Below are 19,570 nucleotides of genomic sequence, written 5' to 3'. Positions count from 1 at the left end.
GAGAGCCCTTGTCTCTGAACTCCTGTGGTTTACAGATGCGAACCCACTGGTTGAGAAGACAAGAAGCGTGTGGTTTTTATTACCGTGTGCGGACAGAGTTCAAGAGACAGACGTAAGAGGCACTGTTTTTCAGTTTGTAAAAATAAAGCTGTCCTGCTGGTAAACAGTAGGTTATCAGTGGAGCTCTACAACCACCTGTACGCGATTGGGTTTAAATAATCTTCGAAGGTAATTGCTCATTCGAATGACGTCCACTCACATAACGTATCAAAAACACGTCAGGAATTTGATGCTCTTCACTAGAGTTCTCGTCATTTGCAGCTAGTAGCAGCTGAGTTAAGTGTGCTTGATGGGATGAGATAGATCGCTCGAGTAATTAGCGAGCTCCACTCCTCTCCGCGCAAAGTACACTCGCTCCTTGAACAAAGATAATAAAATACGAAAACTAGATGTGCTATTTTGTAAGCTTGTTTTTACCTCAGCGACAACAATATTTTGTTCAATACTTTCCTTTCTATTCTTGTTAAGGACACCCAAGTGTTCTAGGAGTGTGCCAGCAGCATGAAAGGGTTCGATTAAACATAATGAGAAACTTTCGCTTTGACGAGAAAATTCCTACACTGATGCTCCTGCTAATGCTGAATTGAGGTCTGGAAGGCCTCATTATGTGCGTAAGATACTGAATATCAATAACACATGTTACACAGACATTATAATTTCTAATTCAAACAATTGGAAATAAATGTGTATTGTTCCTTAATGTAACAATAATTTTTGCCACAAGCATTGATCATGGGGATCGCTTTCGAAAGCCAACATGCAGTCAATAAAGTTTCTGAAAAAAATAATATAATGCTGCCAGCTGCACGACGGATGTCTTTGACGGACATCCCAACCAACAGCTGTTTATAGGTTGTTCTCGACTCAAAAGTTTCAAATGGAAGTACTTTGACATCCGATGGGCTACCTCCAGGTCAACTTAAAACCTTCCATACTGCCGTGCTATGATAATGGCACTGCGGTTTAAATTGGGAGAATCGTGATAGGGCACTAAAAGCTGCGTAACGTCATTCCACTAAAACAGCGCTGCTTGGAAGTTATGCGACGCAAACAGCAGCTTAACCGAACAGTCGAAGCAAAACCAGCATGGCTTTCTCTAGCGTTTTGTAAAGACAGCCACAGGCTGACTAATGGTATAATCAGCCAAGGGAATTTCCCCTAAATAATTAAAAAGTGTTTGTATTCTTCCTGCTTGTTGTGAGATATTTCAGCTTGGTCACGTAAGACATTTCTCCACAAAAGTTGTCAGCAAGCGCTTTGTGGCACTTTGTGCTGATTTTTGTGGCGTTATGTCAATTATTGAACTTTGCGACACGTTTCAGATGGTAAACTTTCGGTTGCGCTTTCTGCTGGCTCGACACACCTATCAAGGAGTGTATGTTTAAAGACTACCAAAGTGAACACTACCTCTCAGCCCTTCATAAAATGGGAATTAGCTATGCCGCCATCTGAGTGATTGAGGAGAATGAAGCAAAGATGTGCGCTACACGAAACGGCACGGTACCATAAAATACGTTTTTCTTAACCTTCGCCCTATTTTTATGTTTACAAGCTTTATTCCAATAAATTTTATTCCAAACAAAATTTCCGGGTAACATAAATCACTGCACTATTTAAGATCTTTTGCTTCAGAATTAGATGCCGTTTGCTGGAAGGGTATGCCCCTAGCTTCCGTGAACAACACTTGTAATAAATGTCATAAGCTATGTCGAACAAGAGACGCCTAAGAATTACGCACCCCTTTCTATGCGGCACCAATATATGGGGCAATGGGCCAAAAATTTAGCCAAATATTTGAACGCTCCCAGTGACAGGAGCAAAAACACGACCGCGGTCTGGTCGCGAGGAGGACGCGTACCCCAAGAGGCCGTGTGGGGAGGGTACGTGAAGGCCAGTTGGCCTCGCGGTAGCCAGAAGTTTCATTGGCTGTGGTAGCGTGCACTCGTAGTTGCTGAGGACACGTCAAGTCGAAGCGCGGAGAGGCTGGCTATTGTGGATGTCCGACACGAACGTGCATGCCATCTTAATAGATTGCGTTACCACTTGCACACGTAAATGGTTTCTTGCGAGTGACCAGGTTCTGGTAGGCGGTTTGACAGGATAGAACCGAAATACCTGTCCGCAGTGCCATCACAGGAGAGCAACAAAAAGTAGCTACAGGCAGCCAATGCAGCGGATAAGGCACGACAGCTTGCATGGTAAGACGGCCAACCGTGCTTGGCACGGTGAGTAAGGTTTTGAAAGCCATATAATTGCGTACTTCTTCTGCCCATATTCATGTTCGCGAAGGATAGAAATGGCCGCTGAGGCATTCATATATATCCCTCTAATAGATGTGACAACGCTTTTTTCGTTCGTACATTGTCTTCTTACGTGACATCATTCGTGGGCCGCTAATATCGGAGTTGACTGAAATAAAATTTCTTCCCATTTCAGCTTGTCTTATATTGTTATAGATAATGAAGCAAAGTGCGTTTTTGTTTTTAATAAGTGGATGCCCGTACCAGCAGGAGGATATTTATGAAAATAAATTGTTAAAACAACCCGAGATTGTAGGCTTTGCCAAAAAGCGCGCAATGCATTTGTGAAAATATGAGCATGGCTTTACGAACTACTGCATGCAATATCACCATCATTTTCTGTCCCAAAAGCACAAAGATAGTATTTTTATTTTAGCTGCCGTCACAGTTTTGTCATGATTTGGTCTCAATTATACAATTGGAGCAAAAAGAATACACTGTACGCAAGTAGTTGAGCGCATGCGTTCATTCAGTTTCGCACTTAAGGTGAGAATCGACATTCTACGTGAAGAAGTTGTTCGGCAGAACTTAGCTTCTCCATCTTGTAATTTTTCTTTTATATGCATTTTTGAATAGCTATCTGACCATCCAAAACTTTTTTATAAAAGAGAACTGTTGTGTCTGCAGTGCTCGCCAAGATCCGCATGTTTAGGATCCAAATCGCGCCCCCTGAGGGAGCAAACAAAAAGAAAACCGGAGGTGGGTGTTTTCTGTTAAACGAACTTCTCTGGAATAACGATTGAGATGGATTAGATATGTTGTTGCTTCTCCATGCTTTTCGCCGCCTGATGTCTCACGTGTGGCATTATTAGAGAAATACCGAGCAGCGTAGTATTTAAAGACCACTCTGCCATCGCGCATTACTGGCTGAACTCCCCGGCGTTAAAAATGTGGTTGCCTCGCCGGTGTGTGCTCGGCTTGTGCGCCTTTTCTTGTAAGTATAGACCATCCATTCGAATAGAATTTTTCGGGCTCTTTTTTCGAAGAGACATTCCGGTAATGTTGCTGGTTAAATTCTAATTTATATTTCTTGTTATGATCAAAGCTACACATGGGCAATCAGACGTGCTGCAGCCGAGGGTGACGGACAACGTTAGACGTTAGACAACTTTAAACAACTTTAGACGCTAGAAACCTTTCACGTTAGCCTACATCCAGAACCGCAGACGTTCCTGTTCTCGGTCTCCATCAGAAAAATTACCGCCGTTTTTTTGAATTTCACCCCACCCCCCTGTAAACCGCACCGTAATGGCCAAGCCACTTCTACATCACGGTGTGGGAATATCACGGCAGATACTTAGACACATGTACATAAATTACATTTATCGGTGTATCGCCATGATACATGAAATATTTACAATATAAAACCATTTACACCTGGACTGATGATAGTTCCCATGCGCTCAACCACTCATTCCCACTCATGTATCCGTATGGCGAGAGCAGATCAGAATGAATCTAGGAACGACTCTGTATTACACCGAGCTCTTGAGGGGGTACGGGCACATTAACTTCATCATTATTATACAGCCAGAATAGGAGGGGCCCCTAAATAGGCCGTTGGGGAACACTACTGCGTATCGTTCGGAAACTGGATGCAACACCATTTACAATGGTTTCATAGAATCTAAGTATATACTAACAAGATCCAGTGATAAATTTCTTATCCCATAAAATGGTAACTTGCGGATCGCAATGTCGTGTTTTAACAGAATCAAAGGTATTCCTTAAATCTAGAAACAAATCAAATGTGAATAATTTATGTTAAATTTTTATTATCTCTTCCTTTATACAATGCAGTGCCATTTCAGTAGACTTTCCCTTTTGGAAACCATAATGCCCTTTCACAATTACATTTTTATTTAAAAAAATTTTCTGACGTGTATTTATCACAATCACAATTTCCCCCACTTTCGAGAATACCCAGAGGACAGAAATAGGGCGGCAATTCCGAAAACCGCTGCAGTTCCCACCTCTGTGTAACACTGAGATCATAGAGATTTTTAGCTTTTCAGGCAATATACCTTTTGTGAGCATCTGGTTATATATGTGACGAGAACAAGTGCAGTTATATCTCTTACATAACTGTTGCCGCTTTAATGTTGTCGGTGCCTATTGAGCATTTATTTTTAAAACCTTTATGAATTGCAAAATTTTAGTAGGAATTGTGAGAGGTAAAAAATATTGTTGCCGAATTGTTGTCAACAATGTAGGCTGTAGGGTCCACTTAATTCGAATAGTCATTTACTGAACTTACTGTAAGGAACTACTCATTGAAATAATTTGACAAGGACGCTCCGGAATAAGAAGCACCGTCCGCTTGCATTTCAAGTGGTGCTATTTAATGTGACTTCAAAACCAACGAATTATAGGTTTTCCAAATTTGCATTGCTGACCGCTCGTTTTCAGTATAAAAATGTTCCTTTTATTTCTTGAGATAAGCGGTCAACCTATTTCTTTTCTGTTTATACAGGGACAGATTTTATATATCCTTACTTTTAAAAAACTTAGCGAACAGTTTGTTTTTCTTTTTTATTATTTTGCACATTTCATTATTTACCCAGGGCTTCTGGGCTTTTCAAAACATACCGAAAAAAACCTTCGGAAAAGCCTTGAAATAATTGCTCCGGAACTTTTCCAAGAATAAATCATATGCCAAGCTGGGATTGTTTTCACCACGTACATCTGAGCCATTTTCTGTCATTACCAGGTCTCGCAATACACCTAAAGTTTTGCCAATAATTTTTCTATACAAGAAAAAAATTTCGGGATCCAGGGCCCTTTTATTTTGGTTTGCGAGAAAAACAAAAAAGGCAGATGATCACTGATGTCACATTCCAACACGCCACACTCTATATCAGTGCAAGCAATATCTGTGAAACATAAATCTAAAATACGTCTTTTTTCTAGTTACCCGTGCAGGTACATTAACAGCTTTTTTGCAACCATGGCAAGCTAATGTGTTAGCCAGATTTGTCGCAGCATAACTGTTGGAGGGCATGTGTATATTATACTATCACCAATAACAACAATATTTTTACATATTCCGTAAATGTCATGACGTATATTGTCCATATGTAAGAGGAAGTTGTTAGGTTACCTGAAGAAGGACGGTAGATGAGCAGAACTGTTTGATCTCATGAATCAACTGCTATTATTATATAATCTGCGCCTCCAATTGAAAAGTTGTCTAAGAACGCAAAAGGAATACCATGACGAATGTAGAGCCCAACATCACCACCTTTTCAGTTTGTTCTATTTATAAGTACACTTTGGTATTCATCGAAGTGGGGCACATCAGAAGTATTCGTGTACCATTTTATTGTAAACGCTAACATATCGAATTATTTCCCAAGGGATCCGAGTTACATAGAAATTTAAACTTCTTGCATTCAGGCAAAATAAAGAAAAGAGCTTTTCTATCTGGGAAGCAATGCGAGATAACTCAGTTCTGAATTTCTCAGCAGAAAAGTAAACGTCGACAGGAAGACTGACAGAGCCGTCCATGAAAAGAAAAAAAATAACTCGAAACGAAAATTAGGGCGATGGACACTTATGACTGCTTCTGTGTGGCAGCAGCCAATGGCGCAGCATCTGTGCTGTCCATCGCATTTTTGTTAACAATTTTGCAGAGCTGTGCTTCACTCGAAATTCACTCGAAATCGAAATTTAGGTTCTCCTAGCTCTTTACACACTAAACCCTTACCATCTCTTTGCCATGCGAAAGAATAGCCCATTTTTGTTGCCCTTGTGTGCGTTAGCCACACAAGGTGTTCGGTTTGAGGTGTCAGGTTGTCGTAGTATCGGAGTTGAGGTTTCATTTTTTGCAATTCTTTACCCTCTGCTTGCCAGTTTTCTTTCGTTCTACGTGAAACAAACCGCACCAGGATGGGTGGCACATGGTCTGGTTTTGTCTGCAAACGGTGTATGCCATCAATTTTCTGCTCACGCAGCAAAGGAAAGCGGAAACCCCGGGCTAGGTCATTGACATTTTGTAGCAGACACTCGTCCTTGCTGTGCGGTATCCCGTGTATCTCTAGATTCTGCCTACGGTCGTACTGCTCGAGATCGTTCATTTGCCTTCGAAGCTCTGTCACTTCTCTTTCAGTCGGCGCGTTTTCTTCATGTGCAAGACCGGTTTTGATGTCCCTGATTTCTTTACCTTGTTTTGATAAGTTCGCCAGAACGTTGTCGGACTTTGCTGACGTGTATTGAACTGATTTTTTTAAAATCAGTCACTGTTTTCTTAACTTTAAGTAGAGAATCAACTTTAGCAGCTAGAGGCATCAGTTTGCCAAATTGCTCGCGTATAGCTGCTATCTCATTTGCAAAGTTCTTTTCATCTGAGGAGGACTGGATAGCAGGACACGAACCACCTAGCTGTCCAAAAGGCCCATACTTTGCATTTCGAGCTGTACGCGCTTCCATCAGTCTTCTTTTTTCGTAGAGACCTGACTGACAAATCTGAGCAGTGTCCTGTGTGATAACAGTTGTCAGACGACGCAAAGGTAACAAATACACTGTTTTCTGGAATGGCAGCGTTACAAGATACGCATATAATCGTCAGACATAGTCAAGCCGCGTAATTGCAGTTGGTGGGGACAGCAGCAGCAGCAATAAGGATCATAGAGCAAACGAAAACGCAAAACCACCTGCAACAGCAGATGAAAAAGGAGCTGTCAGGCAACAGGCAGCTCGGTGAACGGGGGTGCTGCTGCCGCCACAGCCAAATGCAAAATACACGTCCACGGGCTCGAGCACTTTCAAAGAAAACTGGTAGCCGATGGCGCCACTACCGCGGCCAATAGCGGTAGTCCAAGTTCACCGCGCTATCGGGACGCCGGCACGGTTGTGCCCACAACCTTCGTGTATTGTCGCTGGTTTGGAACCGGAAGAAACGGTAGCGTCCGGTGAAAACCACGATGAACAGCTGAGGCCACTGGCAGCCGCTTAGATGGTGTCCCGGGAAACACTAACAGCAGATGCAAAGTAGCTGTCAGGCAACAGGCAGCTAGGTGAACGGGGGTACTGCTGCCGCCACAGCTAAGTGCAAAATATGATATGAAAATACAGTTACCAACAGAACGCAGTAATAGCCAATATCCTAAGGACACATATTTTGGCAACCTCAAAAAAAACTAACCAGCCCAAGTGAAATTCACAAATAAACTGCTCAATAAAGAAACGTCTCACATGCGGTGGCGCATTGATGCGGAGGCAAGTGTCCTCGATGGGGCGGCTGTTGGCTAGCTGATCACAGCAACACCACATACCACAGTTTATGCGGGCAATTTCAATGCACGGCCGTCGAGAAGCTAGTAGACATGCTTGCTCTGCAGTCCGGCACGGGAGCACCAGGTCACCAGTCGATGTCGGCGGCGTTTGGTAGCTCGGAAGAGGGAATACGACGTCGCCCAGTCGATGCCGGCAATTTATTTCACGGTCTTCGCCGGCCAGCTGGTAGGCACGACTGGCACTGCAGCCTGGTTGGGTCTCCGCCTGTCCTCAACGAGGGCCTCGGCAGACCACGGCTACCGCATCTTGCGGCCAGCCCTCATAAGCCATGCTCTCCTGATTACACTCCTGCGAGTCCTCCAGCCACCATCTCCTCCTCTTCTACTTCTCCTTCTAACGTCCCATTATTGCCTCGGCTATTTTGCCGGTTCCCTTTGAGGCGACACTTAGACGGCATATACCCACAAAGGTTGATAGTACCCGTTCTGCTAAATGATCTTCTCCAACTTTCTTGTCGTTGATGCCTTCTGACGCACACACCGTTCTGTCCTCTACCTCATCACACACCCTTTTTGCCTATAACTAACACCCGTGCACCCTATCATAAAGCACAAAAAGAGAAAACCATTTGAAATAGTGTAAACATGGATAAAAAAGCCGGTTAAAAGGATGTATTGTGGCGTTTTTGAAAAGTAGTTGGTGGTGTCATAAACGCCAAAATATCTGTAAAGTCTCTTTTTCTTTTTTTGATTGGGTGTAAGAATGTTAGTTATATTCGGCGTAAGAGCGTTACTTACATTGATTTACAAAACGAAGTGTGTAAATAGTCGCCATGACGTCGCCGTCGCCCAATTACACATAACCAATATGCAGGTCATCAGCTGGGTTGTTGGTCGCGAACATATTGGCTGCCGCGACATTTCCGCAAGAAAGCTTGCGGAACTGTGAGGACATGGGTAGTTGGAACGGTAGCCAGCGGAAGCCAAAAGGTAGAAGCTAAAAGTGCTTATAGCCAAAAGCCAAAAGCATCTGTACTCTAAATATTTACAGCCTTCAGTTGTAGATCATTTCAGGGTGTTATTTATAAAAGTGATTTGTTTTAACAGTGATTTCAATCAGGAATGGCTGTTAACTATAGACAGTGATTGACTCCGCTAAAAGGGTAAATAACTGTCTGGAAATAACTTATACTCTATACCAAAGAAACAGAAATAAAATACCCTTTAGGTGCCTGTTAAGTTTTGTAACACCCTTAAAACCTTAAAAAACACGGGTATACACCCTTTCAAAGCGTGTTCTGCTGTCCATTACAGTCTGGAAGGTTTTCTTGTTTTTTGTCCTGTCGTTTAAAGGAGTTAGTCATAAACAAAAAGGGTGTAAATCATTTTTCAGTGTACTCTACATGGCACAAGTTGGCGAGGAGAGGGCACACGCGTACGGGACACAGCTTCAACTAAGTGCGTGTGACGATCCCATTCGCCCGTGAAGCATGTTGCGATAGCAAAAACTCTACGAAAGTTATACAACCATGCAACAAGGTTATAAAAATTATTTTGACATCAAGCAGCCAGGGTGGTTTAATTGGTCTTGGCTTTCGTGGTAAGAAAAAAACTGCTGGTGTTGGTATGTGCCAACGTATCCTCTGGTGCGTAACCAAAGCATTGTACGTTCCTACAATGACTGATGTATCCACTAGGTATTTAAATTTATGTAAACAATTTTCTTAATGCCTGTTGTATTTTTATAGGGGTCGTTTATCCACCCTTAAAGAAGACAATAATGTCTCGTTAAAAGCTATGTGTAAAATGTATAGAATGTCTGGAATTAAAAAAAACAATGAAGAAAATAATTTTTTCCCACGGATAGGAATTACATGCAAGGCGCCTGTCACTGTACGGTGCATAGACAACGTTTTCTTTTGGACACGGTTAGCTAGCCTTGCGGATAACGTGCGTCCGCAGCATGAACAATCACGGTAGTTCTTTATAAAGTCCATTGCAAACTGGTCGCATAACCAAGATTCCCTGAAAATATATGATTTCCAGGAAACTTTGTATTCATGTGTGTCTGTACTCGTGTTGAAATTTTTTTTATGTAAATCTATTATTGTCACATTCATATTACGAAGTCTTTTCAAGCCTAGAACGTGCTCTAGGAATGAAATAAGCAAGCCACATTTATGCCAGAAACAATGTCCTCAAGCTCATCAGGACAAAAATGTTAAAATGTATAACAATGCGTTTTTAGACATGTTGAGTATCATTATTATGGCGAAACAAGAATGGGAGTTTTTTAAGGATCGAATATACGAATCCGAAAGCACCTTCAAAAAAGGAACAGCAAGTTACGTCTTTGGCTGAAGAGATGACCATGAAAACAATACGTCTTTTGGTAATAACTTATGGTGTAGATAATTTGGGGCTTTGCGAGCCACAGAGAAAAAGCTATGATCAACTTAACAGCATATTGAAATAAAACAATGTGTTTAACGCATTATGATATGAGACAACAATAATTTGTTAGGAAACGGATATGTCACATGAAATCGCAAGAAGGCGAGTTTAGTGGACGGGGTGTATAGGGGGCCTGCCAACAGTACCACGACTGGAATAGTAGAATCACTGCTGGTAGACGGAATGAGAAGTAGTTCGAGGTGAAAAGCTTAATACGGAGATGCGATAGCAGACCTAAGAGACTATGAGTGAATTCTTAAGAACCAAAATTACAGGTATGATAGCGTTGGTTTTTCTGCCTGCATCTTGTACTGAAGACAAATGATCTGTGATGACCACACTACACTGATAACTATGTTGTTAATATAAAATAATTATGATTTCATCATCGCGTTATTTTCCAGAACTGAAAAAACTTGGAAAATATTTTTACTAGCCGATGATGATGATTATAAGGTTTAGGGCGCCGACGTACTCAGGTGGTAGGCAACGCCGCAGTGGAGGGCCCCGGATTTTGACAAACTGGAGATGTTTACAGGCGTCCAAATCTCGAACACATGAGACTTTTTACAAATACGCCCGTCATAAAAGAATATAAGTCTGCAATATATTGTGCAGTAGTTAAGCAGTCTTTAAAGGAGCTTAGTGCAATGGAAAACAGTCCCAGCTTTTTTTCAAGAAGTCATGTTTGGGAGCTGCTAGTATTTTTTTTTATTTTTCCAGATAGGATGTGGCTTCTACAATTACACTTCTCAAACTTTGACGCTTGCTTTAAAAGTATAGCGTTACTGCTATTATTTACTTTTCTACAACTCTTATACTTATGTTTGCTATCGTGTTGCCGGAATTACCCACATCTTAGCCCAGGAACTGTGCATTGCCATTCAGCGAGATAACACGGTTCATTGGTTAGTTGGGAAAGACACACTATTGCGAAAACGTCTTGCTATGGGGTACCCAAGGCTGGGTTTTTGAGGAAGAAATATTAAAAAGCACCTTAATACTCACTGTTCTTGATTCCCTGAGGGTTAGGTTGGTGTGGCCGCAGAGGGAGTACCTGCAAACCAAGAGGCAGCCTCGAAATTCCCCAGGGGAAGGCAGTCTGAACTCGCCGGAAAAAAATATAGATGAAGATTATGTAGCGAGGCCTATGCCTGCAGTAAAAAGAAGTGGTTTAAAATGAAGAACAGAAACAACATAGGAGGAGGCAGGTGAACAGGCGGCAGTGTAATGAAAGATGTGGATATATATGGCTGCCATTAAAAGGGTTCGGCCTGCTGGTGTTGCCAAACAAACCGATGAGGAAGCATTAGAGAAAAGGCCATTAATTCGCACGCGGGGAATTTTTGTACCGAAAACGCGGACGGCGTGAATCTCTGAACGAAGAACGGCGCATAGTGAGCCAATAGAAGGACGAACCTGTCAAGAGTGCTTGTGCGCTCGTTCGCTCCAAAATTACCCCTCAATTCTGCACAACTGGCAATCACACCAAGCTAACTCGACGGGTAGTTGGGGATGAAAAAGGAGAGAAGGCCAGTAATTCTGAGTGGCGGTGATGCACATAGTCGCACGAGGACTCACTGCGAAAGTCGCACGAGGTCGCACGAGTCGCACGAGGACTCACTGCACGAGGACTCACTCAGTGGAGAGACATGCTTTGTGGCTAGTGCGATAGCATATTTCTCCAAAAATGTCACTTTCGACAAAGTAAACCAAATGTGATGCGCTGCAAAACAACTCCTAGTAAAGTACTTGGGAAACCGCGGTGGGTGCGGCGATACAAATAGCGAGAGCCTGAATTCAACCACCTGTTAATGGGCATGGTGACAATGGTACAGTGCGGGATTACTTCAACGCACAGCGCTGGACACCTCGTCCAGGCGTTCGGAGAGGAATAATGAAAGTAGTAGGCTGCCTTATAAGGTGCATTTAAAGATGTGTGCTGCATGGTTGCCGTGGGTTTATCCAGTACACTTGAGTTTGCCTTATTAGCCCTTCGAACTTCTAGAGTCTTAAAGAGGCGAAAGTCGAGCAGGGGCTCGTTGGGCGGTGCACAAAAAACCGTAGCAATTCAATAATGCTTGGATAGGAAAGCACCAAGAGAGGAGAGTTATGGAGATTGATGTAGACATTTCATGGTACAGAAAACAAGGTATCGAGAGGAAGCATGTACTAGTCGTGAAATAAAATGTTCGTGGAGCTTGTCACCGGAACCGAAGGCAAGAAAATGTATACACATCAATATAGCATCTGATTGAGAGGGTTAAAATGGTTGCATTGGGACTGCCCAGCCGAAGTGCACGGGTAGTGTTTATTAACAAGCTCATGTGTCAATGCGGAATAGGGACGTGCCGTTTTTGACGTGACGAGGTAGTCGGCTATAACTGTAGCCACGGAAACTCAGGTAGAAAAGACGTATTGGGAGACACGTGCCTGCTTCACGTTTAAACCAACCAAATTCGATACAGTTTGTCCAAGCGACCCACAGTGTGATGCATTTGTCGTAAACGGCGTACTATATGCCAGCAATTTTAATATGCAAGGATAGAGAGGACTGGGCAGCAGTGGGGGATTTTGGTTTGTCCTTCCTAACACAGAAAGTGAAAATTAGAGCGTAATATGGAATAAGTAGGGCAAAACGAATCATAGGTCGATTGCTTTTAAACAGCATATTCGGGGGTAAAGCATTTTTCATGCTTTATCTAAGTGATGAGTCAATAAAATGTCATGCGCAGCGCTCATTTATTGGACATAATTTTGACTTCAATTTCAACCTGACTCCCTCGAAATATGTATTAATCACTCACACCTTCACTTTGTTCTACCATGTACACTGAAGTTGTAACCAGTTCAGTTTTCGTAAGTGAAGCTACTTTACCTCTTCGGTCTTCCTGGGCACTTCTTGTGCTGCAGCTTTGGTCGTGCTCAAACACGCTATTGGACATGTTGTGAAATCCGTATATGGTGCTTGCCTCCACGGAACCTGTCACCTGCCGCGTAGCAGCGTTCATATAAGAGTATTATGCCTCTCAGTCAGCCAGTGAAGTTGTCACTGCCACAAAACAAAAACCCCTTGCTCATTCTCTGTGATTTGAGGGGGGAGGTGTGGGGGGACGCATTAGTTGAGCGAGCGCAGTGCGGGAATGTGGACATCGCGTTGGGCACCCGTTACGTTTCTAGGCTAGCAGCAAAAAAAGAAATGTCTGGCTTTGCACTTCGTTTAGTCCAAACCAGCTGGCGTGATTTGGGCTACAAACACAGCCCTGCCAAAATTACACCATTTTTTGGATGACAGTCTCGGACCTCATTATCCGAAAACCGGCAAACCATTGGTTACTTGCCCAGTGTAAAGATTAATAAGAAATGTGTCTTGCTACCTATCGCGCTTCTCTGTCATTACTGAACACGGGAAGAAATAGTGGTACAATTGACAACGTGTTCTCTATGGGACTTTTAACGTTGAACCTAAATATTTCTTATACCTGTATTCTTTCTCTATGCAGTCGTATATTCCTCTTCGTCGCTTTTTACCTGTGCGCGATCAGTAAGTTCTTTGGTTGCAATGCAGCGAACCGCGGCGCGGTGCCTTTTCCCCCTTTTTCGCATTTATGCCGTGACATCATAGGCCACCTAGCGTGCGCGCGAACAATAGATGCGTTGACAGCCTGCCTGATGGCGGAGGTGGCTTTAAACCTGCTGACCGAAGCGGTTTTGAGCCTCAAAAAGCTGCGAAGCCATTCATATACGCAAATCTCAATAGAACAGTGCTATAAATTTACTTGCGCCAAACGTTTACTAGAGTCACGGAGAGTCAGGGCAAACATCACCCACTAAGCATAAATGTTGACGACATTGCATGTAAGAATATATACACAGCAAATATGAGCTACCTTCGGCACCGGTAATAGAGAGAGGTTGCATAAGAAACGTCCTCTGGGCTGATGCCACGAGACGTCGAACATGAGTTTACAAGAGCATATGTTTTATATCTATTTTTATCAGTTATACGACTGCCAGGGAGTATCCCAAAAGTCTAATCTGTTTTCCTGTAGCGCGCGTAGTTGGCGTGAAAAAAATTGCAATGGCGGCGCAGGTGACGCGCGGTTTCCGGCGACTTCAGCGTACCAGCATGGCCGCATATAGGACGCGTGCCGCAGCTTTCTGGGATGGGCTGTGTACGGCAGTGTTCCTCCAAACGACGTATTCCCCCTAGCACTGATTCATTGGAGCAAGAAGCAGTCGCAATGAAACAAGTGATAGTGGCATGCATGAAATAGTGATTGGCCGCTCCTGCGCGGTGCGTGTCTTACGACAGCAAGCCCCAAGCAACAAGGTGGTGTAGCGGTTGGCTGTGCCTTGTTCGCACGTTGCGCGATGCTTAAAGAGGCCCTGAAAGGCGTTTTCAGCGCACTAAATGAACTAGCGCAATCGTTACGTTGGGTCGTAAACGTCACCTGTGCCAAGTATTACTCTTTTACGCGCAGCGGAAAGCTCACACTTTTGTTGCAAAGTTTGTCGCTTGTTTCTCACCCTTCCCTTCGTGTTTTTGGACGCCGCCATCTCCACATGTCTACGTCATCGATTCCCAGATGTTCCTCATGAGCTAGACATCCTGCTATTGGGCGACGTTTTCATGCACTTCCGGCAAAGAGATGAGTCGTCTGCTCAGCGTCGGCTCGCCGGCTGATCTGCCAGCGTAGTGCCGTAGTGCTTGGACATTTTATGACAAACGAAACAAGTGTAAACAAACGCTTAACCGTTTGTATTGAATGCAACACGGCCATAACACGACATGGATATTCTCTTACCTGAGTTCGTTCCATATAAAAAGCGTTAAAGCCTCGTGGGACTTCTTTCGTGCAATCGCAGAGAACGCCCTGAGCTGAATGCCCCCGTTGGACGCGCACATTTTATTCAACTTCAAAACCATCCAGAGATGCGTTTCGAACGAACACAACGTCACAACATGCGTTGCAAGTCTGAACCGCGATTGAGAGACGATAGGTTGCCTCCCCCTGCCCGTCGTAAATTCGGCACTCACCTCGCGCGCGGATTGCGGGGACGAACAGCAAGTCACTTTTAACTCTGGCGCACAAGCCGAGATGGCTTTTAGCCACGCACACTCCACATACCCCATGCGACTTTGAGTCGGACGTGGCTCAAGAAAGATAATCCAGAACATGAGAAACACTATACACCCGCTAAAGCACAACGTCGCATTTAAACGCGAAACAAAGGCGCCCACAACACACACCATGGCCTCCTGTAATGCAAGACGCATCTCGCACTTCCCAATGGGAGTGAGTGGTACGCCTGCAGTGCCCACATGTCGCTAGGTGGGGCCCCGAGCTGAACCGGGATCACAGAACCGTAACGGACTTCTAGAGGGGTTTGTGCCTTGGTGCCAAGGCGACTGATGTTTGATATTGTCAAAGAAATGGCGCTCGCTCCAGCGGTAGAAAGCTTAGAGCCGCGGCGGAGCATGTTTTGCCAAAGTTGCCGCTCTCCACCACGCGTCGCCCCAAGCTGAGCTGGTCGCATGATTTAAACGTTGTGTGCACAGGTTCTGTATCGGTTTAAAATGTCTTTTTCACATGACCCAGCACCAAAATAAGACTCAGCACCAGCGGGGCCACATCTGATACGGCGCTTCTTGAATAAACAGTGCGCGGTGCATCAAAGAGAACGAGCGGACGATCCTCCTCGTGCGGCTGCGAGTTCACCGCCGATAAAAAGTCACGTGCCGCCGATAGCACATGCAGCAACGTACATCGCGAAAGGGCAAGGCCAGGCCGCCGCACACATGCGGCCAGATTTTTCGTTCGCTTTTCCAGCCTTGGGCGCAGTGCGGGAATCATGGTGTCAACAAAGCTTGCCCGTAGCAAATGGCAGTGTGAGCAGCGCAATAGGGGAAGTAAGTCACCGCTGAGGAGCGCAGCATCATGGGAGACAAGGCTGGTGCGCCGTCAACAGCGGAGAGTAAGTCGAAAAGAGGAGGAAACCCGGAGCGACGATATTGCGCGGTTTTTGATTTACGATTTCTCAGCTAATACTCATCGCTTTAACAACATTCTTGTGGGAGGAGATTGCGAATACATACTTTATTTGGTTACATGTACATTCATTCATCGGCGGAAGGCATTTCAGGACCCCTCTAACTATTGGGATGCGGTGGTGCGCGGGCGGGCGTGCGCGCGTGCGTGTCTGTGTTCGCGTGCGCGATCTGTTGATGCGCCAATTTTGTATTCTATCTCGGCATTGCGCACTATAGGTATATCTATTCTAACTTTGGTTACCGAGGTAGTTTTTACGAGTGCCGACTGGGTACCTCACTGGTGATGTTAAGTGTGTGTGCCTTCTCTGCTCACAATAGAACAAAGTTAGTTTTTGTTCACTTTCGCATAGTGGCGAAATGATTGCAGCCTTTATGACTGGCAAGGGGAAGTTATGGCTTAACTTCCACAGCGGTTTTGCTGTGGAGACCATTACGCTGTAATTGACGGAACTGAAATTATGAATTATTGTAGAGTCGCACACGAACTCTTGGTACAAGGCATTGTGTGTGAGTCCGAAAAACTGGTATTGCGGATGAGCGATGCTTGCAGGATAGGTGTATGCTAGTGCAGGAGTATATATTTATTACTTTAGGACGTTCGGCATTCAATAATAACTACAAGGGTGTTGGTTGCGTGGTTTTGAGTCACAAATTTGAGGTGCCCGTCTTCCCAAATGACCCGTTCACTTCGAAACACAGCCAACAGGAGGCGCATGCAGTGCAAAAGATCCCTTCGCATTAGGGCAAACAGAGAGGACTTTAAGTGACTCCGTTTCTTAAACTAAAATAGACAAAACATTAAAACTTTCCTCTGTGCGCCAACGCAGCGTGCCGCAAAAAATTTGGACATTTAGCATAACCGAAAGCAGTAAACCGTATTCTCAACTTCTCGGTCAACAACGCCAGCAAAACAACCTCGTCAATCTACACACATTTTCTGCAATGCACGCGACAAATGAAAATTTAAGCTTGACGGTTTTTCAGCAACCGGGTAACATTATTTATAGAGTTCTCAGACAGTTTGAAGTTGTTCATAGAGGTACCTGGTTCCCGGTAAGTAAGCGCCGCAGAAAACGATGCTATAAATTATGCGGCGCAGACACTTCCCAAAGATGTGGTGCAGATTGGTGTCACTTCTTGCAATAGTGTCAGGCATTGTGTGAATGATGAGGGACTCGAGCATGAAGTTAGAAGGTAGATTGCGCTTGGTTGTCAGTACGATCGCCTCGTAACTGTCGACCGCGCGTCCCATCCACTCACCTTGCTCCGACAGTGAACATGGTATGCACAACACGCACGTACACACGCAAGCTACGTTCTAACCGTATCAATGGAAAGAACCCCTCCCACGCTCCATGTTTCCAGGTATCGTTTACAATAGTCCGTGCACAGAGTGCAAATCAATTTGTACAGAATAAACGGACAATCATCAGACAAGATTAACCGAGCACCAAAACGATGTGAACAAGGGCCGTGCAAATACACGTGCACTTCCGGAGCACTTTGCTTCCACGTGACACGTGGTCATCTGGGACGAGACGGAAGCCCTTACAACCTAGCGCAATCTATATTTTCGATTGCTTGTTGAGTCCTTCATAACTCAGACAACGTCTTGCACCATTACCAGAACTGACTGCAATATGCACCATATCTAGGAGACGGTATCGTGCCGCCTACAATGACCAATATAGTATAGCATCGGCTTCCACGGGCCGTGCTTATTGCGAACAAGCTACCTGTAAGGGTGCCGAAACGTCGCACTGCTTTTTTTATTTGGTCAGTGACCTCAGTTTGATTGTTTCAAACATTCTTTTACCTCAGGAGAGCGTATTTCGTCGAACACTGAAGTGCTTTAAAATACGCCTTCAAAATGTTCAAAAACCCCGTTTGAATTCGATGATATTTGACAATCTAATGAAGAATAATGTCTTTTTTATTCATTTATGGCTTGACCTGCATTGCAAACAAAGCCCGGTGATTCCAAGGTTCCTGATGCTTAAGAGACCTCTTATTCTGTATTGAGCCACCCAGTGGTGGCCAAGGCGGACCGCCTGTTTTTGCAGGCACACACTAGGAATTCAAAGACGCTGTTAGATGGCTTTAAAATGAGACCTTCTTCTCAAGGGGGAAAGTGTTGTTTATGATATCGGATGTTTTCTGTGGAGCACAGCGGGTAGTCAACCAGCAGGTGTGCCAGACCGAAGGAAAAACAAAAAAAAAAAATTGGCCGCGTCGACTGGACGACATTCGACTGGCGCCTCTGATAAGTAAGTGCCGAACTTCTCTTTCCGCTCACCTATCATGCTGATCCTCTGCCGTCCACATTCCTCCCAAGATAACACGCTGCAGCTTTGCCTAAACCAATTCAAATTTCACGCAATCCACTCCTCCTAGTCCCTAGCTTCTAAGACAGCACTGTCGTATGGCGGAGACGCGTGTGAATCAAGGCACCGCACCCTACTACAACGTTTATAAATTCACGTTGCCGTACTCGACGACCGTTGCCAGCGGAACGTGGAACCTGTCTAGTGGAACGCTGCGTTTCTGTTGCCATTTGATTTTTTTAAATGTCTCCAGGTAGCGCAGGAAACCGCAGGCGACGGTTCCCTGCTGTTGACGTAGTAAAATTGCTGTCGCAAAATCCAGAATTCGTGAATGTTTTAATAAAGAACGCTGCAAATACCAGTGATGTATTGATGTTCTGCCTCATATTTGCGTGTTGTCTTTTAATCTTGTTCAACAATTTTGACTAGTATAGACATTACACCGGACTCAGAGGATTAGTTTTGGCTGTGGATATTTGAGACCACTGCGCAGTTACTGTTTCAATTCAGACGGGTGACTTAATCGAGTAAAAGACAGACAGAAATACAGACGTACAGACATAGAAATGTCTGCTTTTAAGTAGCCCAGGAAAGGCTATTGTTTTAAAAAAATTAGACTTTTCAGGAGAGCAAGCTTAATGCCCTAATAGAAGGCGGGAACAGGCAGACTCCGCCAAGCTTCGAAGGACGGAACACGTCGTCGTAGTAGCGGCCAACCGTGGGGGATCACGTTTTTTGAAATGGCCTTAATTTGAATTAACGCAAGTCAACGGATGCCTGTAAAATGATACGCGCTTTTGACAGCGCAGTTCAACAACTGGAGAACCACGTACAGGATTAAGTACTTACAAGCGCCATGTTCTTTCCACATTCCATAATTAAGTAATAAAAACGTTATTACTAGAGTGAAACACAATGCCATTTAGTCTCTGCAGGTGGAGAGGAGGTATGCTGTGCTCCCTGCCGACAAAGGTAACGTTACAGTCATCGTAGACCTCTCAGTATACAATAAGTGGTCGGCACTAATCTAGGACCTTACGGCGTACTGCAACGTTCTCAAGGGTTCTAATTCAAAGATACCAAATAAATTGCAGAAATTGTTATCCGAGATATTCACTGGTCTTGAGTTTTCAAAGAAAAAGT

General features: G+C 44.2%; 1 long non-coding RNA gene across 1 annotated transcript in view; it reads left to right on the top strand.

Moving 5' to 3' along the window:
* The first annotated feature begins 3,205 nt into the window (after positions 1-3,205).
* The window catches only part of LOC144172278 (uncharacterized), an 84,342-nt gene continuing 67,977 nt past the window's right edge, over positions 3,206-19,570 (top strand). The window contains exon 1 of the long non-coding RNA XR_013322990.1: positions 3,206-3,294. This is a non-coding gene — a long non-coding RNA (uncharacterized LOC144172278). The remainder of the gene's footprint in view (positions 3,295-19,570) is intronic.

This window comes from Haemaphysalis longicornis, unplaced genomic scaffold (genome assembly GCF_048455015.1).
Source record: "Haemaphysalis longicornis isolate Haplotype H1 unplaced genomic scaffold, Haemaphysalis longicornis Haplotype H1 scaffold_20, whole genome shotgun sequence".
Lineage (NCBI taxonomy): Eukaryota > Metazoa > Arthropoda > Arachnida > Ixodida > Ixodidae > Haemaphysalis > Haemaphysalis longicornis.
The sequence above is the reverse complement of the archived record's forward strand: the minus strand, read 5'-3'. Positions and strand labels throughout refer to the sequence as shown.